The sequence below is a fragment of the Lynx canadensis genome, chromosome C2, assembly GCF_007474595.2.
Source record: "Lynx canadensis isolate LIC74 chromosome C2, mLynCan4.pri.v2, whole genome shotgun sequence".
Classification (NCBI taxonomy): Eukaryota; Metazoa; Chordata; class Mammalia; order Carnivora; family Felidae; genus Lynx; species Lynx canadensis.
The window spans coordinates 3334412-3340411 of record NC_044311.2 but is presented as its reverse complement, the minus strand read 5'-3'; positions in this window follow the sequence as shown (position 1 = coordinate 3340411).

Here is a 6000-nt window from a genome sequence, read left to right as displayed (position 1 = left end):
CTACCAACTGCTGGTGTGGGCTGCTAATCAGCTGGCCTTTTCTCCAGGCGACTGCCCTTGGCATCCATGAGTCCCCTTGCCAAGGAGGAGATCCTTCCGCAGAGACAACCAGACTATAATGAATGACTGACCTGTCTCAAGATGGGGCCAAATCTACAGCGGACATCATGTTCCAGAGCTCACGTGGAATCAGCCAGAAGCTGGTTGCCAGTTCAGACCATATCCTTACTGACTGCCTTCACCTGGCCCTTCTCTCTTAACTCCCCTTCTCCTCAAAGCCCCTCCCAAAAAAAAAGAGTTTGCCCAAGAATATCTGTCCAGGAGGGGCACCTGGCTGGCTGAGTCGGTTAAGCAACTGACTCAGGTCAGGTCATGATCTCAGGGTTTGTGGGATTAAGCCCCCACTGTCAGCACAGAGCCCGCTTGGGATTCTCTCTCTCCCCCTCTATCTCTGCCCCTCCCCTGCTCGTGATCACTCACTCTCTCTCAAAATAAATAAATAAACTTAAAAAAAGTAATAAAAGAAAATCTGCCCTGGAACTAATCTAAGATATACCATTTCAACGCTATTTTTTCTTCTTTCTGTTAAACTTTAAAAATTGTTTTGGAATAATTGTATATTGCAGTTATAATAAGAAATAATGCAGAGACCACTTTCACTTCCAGCAAGTATGAGGAGATCCACGGAGCCTCTGCCCAGTGAAAGTGATGAAAAAATATTTTTAAAAAACATTTAAGTCTCTTAAAATGGCTCTATGGCTCCACAGCAAGTTAAGATACACTTATTCAAGGAAATCTACTAAAACTCTGTAAGCACTGTGAGAATCTGCACCGGAAAGAGAACTGTGCTCTCCTTCCACCCTCCCAGCTCAGTGAGATGGGAAACTTCACTCTGGACTGGGACAGCCCAGAGCACAGGGACCTCTCTCTGCAGCTCCCAGTCAGGGAGCTGTCTTTCTGGAAAGGGTGAATGTCAGCATTTCTCATCCTGCCTCAGGTACCCGTTGCTGAGGCTACGTTCTAGGTGAGGGCAGCCGAGGCGTGGAGACTCCCTTCTGCCCAAACCCCAGTCATTAAATGGAGTTCTACCTTGGGTATGTCGTTGCTGGGAATACCAGGGCCCTGATCGCCCTTGCCCCATCCCATGAGCTGGAGCGTCCACAGAGAGAGGCAAGCCAAAGAGATGTGAACTGCTGACACCCCATCCAAGGAGTGTCCATGTCCTGAAGCAGGGTTGTCACTCAGAGATACAGGTGCCATTTTCCCCACCTCGGTACCAGAGCCCCGGGACAGAGATATTTGAAGCCGAAGCAGCAGGTCATAGAACACAGTTCTAAATCCCTCCCCAAAGGAAATTACTGCATTTGCAACAGAGTGTGGAGAAGGTCAAGCCTACAGGTGCTCTTAAAAACTATGGAATTTGTGTTGGGAGACAGCAGGAGATTGACACATTCATTGATGATGGAGGCAGAACTGTAGGCCAGCTAGTTAGTGGGAGAGAAACAGGGAAAGAGAGAGGCTGGAGCCCTACCGGTGTCAGAAAAACTTCATCGTCCTGGAGAGCAGTTTTACACGTAGTCACCGCTGACACCCAAGTGCATTTGGCCTCACTGACTGGGTGATGATGAGTCTTCATCCCCATCAGGCCTCCTCTGTCCCCACACCAGCGGAGAAGGGGGGAGCACCTCTTTAGGGTTGGTCGGTGTGGAATCCAGGCTGCTCGGGCAGTGGGGAGCTCATTACCAGTCCAGGGAGGCTGAAGTGCCAGGCCCCTGCTTGGCGCTCATGGACATGAACCCATCTGGTGTTGGGGCACCTCACTACAGTTTCATGAGGATGAATGAAGGCTCCCCCCCCAGCCCTGCTGGCACGGGCAGGGGTGGGAGCCATAGCTTTGCCTACAGTGTGTGTGATGTAGAACCGTTGCTATAAAAAAGTGTTCTGTCTGGCTAAGATGCCCCTTTCCTAGTCCTTAGGCTTGAAAGGACAGGCTTTAGTTGGAGCTTTTGTGTGTGTGTGTGTGTGTGTGTGTGCGCGCGCGCGCGCCTGTTGGCCCTTCGAGTTTGTTGGCTTCTTCAGATGCAAGTCGGGGATATCGGGGGCCAAAAGAAAACTCAGCGAAATTGTCACCACATCGTTCCCCATGTCCCAAAGTGCCTCGCTGCTCTGCCTTCTTCTCTCCACCATTCGGTCTACTTATGTATGTTTTGCATATCAGGTCCAAGGCTTTTCGGTTGTACTTGGCAAGAAGAATAGAGAAAAGCATGCCCACTCCAGATTCCTGGAAGCTGAAGCCCCCCACTCAATAGTTTCTAAATCAAACTTCAACTGGTCTAAGTTGAAGTGTTCGTGATAAAAGAAAACCGTTAAGTGATGTGCGTCTTTCGGCCGTGAAAGATACTGCCAGTTATTAACATCGCTGATCTTTTCACGTCTTTGCTTTTCTCAGATTATGAAATCCTATTGAGAACGTTTGCCTACGGCAACACAGTCCTTGCTGAGGATTTTGACATTTCCTTCTTTCCCCTCCTCTCATCCTACAAAGTAGATCATACTAAAATTTTCCATAGAATGGACAAACAAAAGACCAAATCTCTGTTGGGTAGACAGCAGGAAGCAGGCACTATATTGAGTAGCAGAGCTGTCTAAAGAATTTATTTTACAAGTAAGAAAAATTCAGCTCACTGAATTTAACTGCATGCTTGCAAAGGGTAGATCCTACACTTGAACCCAAGTCTAACTTCTACCAATATTTAATTCTGCTTCTTCCATGCATGACCTTGAAAACTTAGTTGGCTTCTGCAGCTTTTTTTTTTTTTACCATATCTGAAATGGAAATACAGCTGACCCTTGAAAAACGGGTTTGAACTGCATGAGTCCACATATACACGTATTTTTTTTAATGCTATCATACTGTAAATGTATTTTCCTTATAATTTTCTTAGATTTTCTTTTCTCTGGCTTACTTTATTGCAAGAAGACAGTATATAATACATGTATAAAATGCACGGTAATTTTACTATTTATGTTATTGATAAGGTTTCCCATCAACAGTAGGCTGTCAGTAGTTAAGTTTTGGGGAGTCAAATGTTATATGTGGATTTTTGACTGCATGAGGGTTTGACTTCCCTAATCCCTGCACTTTTCAAGGGTCAACTGTCATACCTATGTCATAAAATTATTAGGAAGATTAAATTAACTGACATAGCCTAACATAGGTGGAAAAGCTTTAGAATTTATAAAAGTATGTGCAACTGAGCACAATAGCTACCATTAGTAAGTCATCTCCCGGACCCATCAGCAGGACTTGTATTTCAAAATAGCTGCCCAGTCATGATGACCAATGGAGCCCCGGAGTTTAAAGTCTGGGGATCTGGAGCATACTGCTCCAATCCCAATTCTAGATCTGACTTCCAGGATGTTTGCCCTTAGACAAATTACGTAAATTCTTAGAGACTCAGTTTCCTCATCTGTAAAATAAAGATAATATATTGTCCATGCCACTTGGTTGTTATGAAGATTAAATCAGTTAATCTGTGTAAAGCATCTCGTATAGTACCTGCTTCATAATTAGTGCTTCATAAATTAGCTACTAGCATTAACTAATAATCTAACTTTTTTTTTTTTCCCACTGAGTCATTCAGACACAATGGCTTGGGATTTTGCATCATCCTACGAAGGTCAGGGTACAGTCAGGGCCAGAGGACAGAGTGAGGCAACTTCCTGGGGTATTTCAGGTCTATAAAAAAAAAAAACAAAACACCAAACCTCAACAAGAGAACCTGGAGTCTAAGTTAAAATCCTATAAGGGGCAAGAAAGCATTAAGCCTTTGCATAATCCTTTAGCACTGCTTACTTACATGGAGCTGCTGATTTAAATAGTGTGCAGAAAATATCTTTGGAACTATTTTCACAGGATTTGATTCATTGCTTCTGTCAAGTTAAGCCACAGTGTGATTGTCTTCAAAATCAGCACAGCTACCTTGTATGTCTCACTCCATCATGTTCTTTGATTGAGATGCTCATACAGGGTTAATAAAGTGCTCATATTTAAATTGGTGTATCTGTCAATCAACTGTAGTCTCCAGTCAATCATATATCAAGCTTAAGATGGAAGAGGGACCAAAAACAGCTGAAATGACTTGGCTGACACAATGTGTTTGAAATCGATTCAGGGAACAGGTTCAAAACGCATTTGTCACACTCGGTTAAGTTTGGGACAGAGAGCTTGTACCCTTAAACCGGCCACTAGATAACTCTGATGACCCTACCATGTTTCTTCTTCCCTTTAGGATTCGTGTAAGTACCTATATTAAGACATGTCTCCCACTCAGGTTGGTACAGTTTGACCGCAAATATCAACATATCTGTATTATGAAACAACCATAGTGTATTATTACCTTCACTATCACCAAAAGCATTTATTATGTGAGTAGATAATTAAATATGTAATTCACAATACACTGGGTTAATACAACCATGTTAAAGCTGTTTGGGGAATCAGGTTTGTTTCTGCCACGCTCAACTTTTAAGAATCCGTGACTTGAGTAAATTACATCAATTGGTCTCATTTTCTTTACGTGCAAAATCGACTTTGGCTTCTTTGTCCACATGATTCTCTCCCTCCAATCAACATCCATCACACAAAGACCAATGTGATTTTTGTACATAGAGATCAGGTCATATCAAACAAAGTATTTAAAATCCTTCAGTGACTCTTTATCACCTCAGAAATGAGGTTGAGATTCTCTAGATTGATTTGACAGTGCTTTGTGATCTGTAAGCAGCTGTTTTCATGCCCTGCCTTCTCCATACACAGATATATATACATATATACATATGTGTGTGTATATCACATTTTAATTCATATGCAGTAATCAGTGTTCTCTAACATGACCATTCTATTTTTGTATCTGAACATTTGTAAATAAACCATCCTTATTCTCATTATGTCACTTGAAAATCTCTCTTATTCTTCCTTTCTAAGCCCTACCTGCTCTGTGTTCCAATGCTTTCTTGAACATACTCAGATACACTTCCATTTTCACACAAGTCACCATAAAAAAGCTATATATTACATTTCCCCATTAAACTCTGAGTCCCATTTAGGGCAAAACCAATGTTCTGTCCATCTGGATTTCACTTAATGTCAGCAATCGTAGATTACTCATTATATAGTGTAATTCATAATTAAGAAATAACTGTCATTATCAGTCCCAGCCACTGAATTAAGCATCTCATAAACAAACAAACAAAACCTAATTAGCCTTGAAACGCCAGTAAAGGAGACAGAATAGATTCTCAAAAAAAAAAAAAAAAAAAGTTAACCCCAAGGAAGATAGAATGGAGCAGAAAAAAGAAAAAAGAGTGGCTAATATGCAGAGCTCACAATGGTAGATTTAATTCCAACCACATCATAATTATGTTAAAATTAAGTCTGAATACTCCATTTAAGTGCGAAGCTTTTCAGAATGGATTAAAAAAACCCAAGACCCAACTATATGCTGTTTACTAGACTCACTTTAAATATTACATATACTTATATAAATAATAAATGCATATAAATATTACATAGGCATAGACAGATTGAAAATAAAAGAATGAAAACAGATATACATGCCAAGTCCAAGCGTAAAAGGAGGCAGATGAGACTGTATTAATATCAAGGACTTCAAGATAAGGAATATGGCCAGGGATAAAGAAGGTCATTTTGTAACAATAAAGGATTCAATTCTATAAGAAAATCCAGTTTGCAGGTGAGGAAACTGAAGCTCACAGAGTATGAGCTATATAAACAGGAAGTGGAAAAGTTAGGATTGAAAGTCGTCTGCACGAATCTAATATCCATTCTATCCAATGGGCCGTACTACCTATGACTTACATATCAACAAATGAAGCAATAAACGAATAAACATAATCTCTAGGTTCCTTTTCATCTCCCAAATCTCAGGAGTTTCTTTTCTTTTTTGTCCTTTCCAAAGCGCTCCCTGCCATATGATC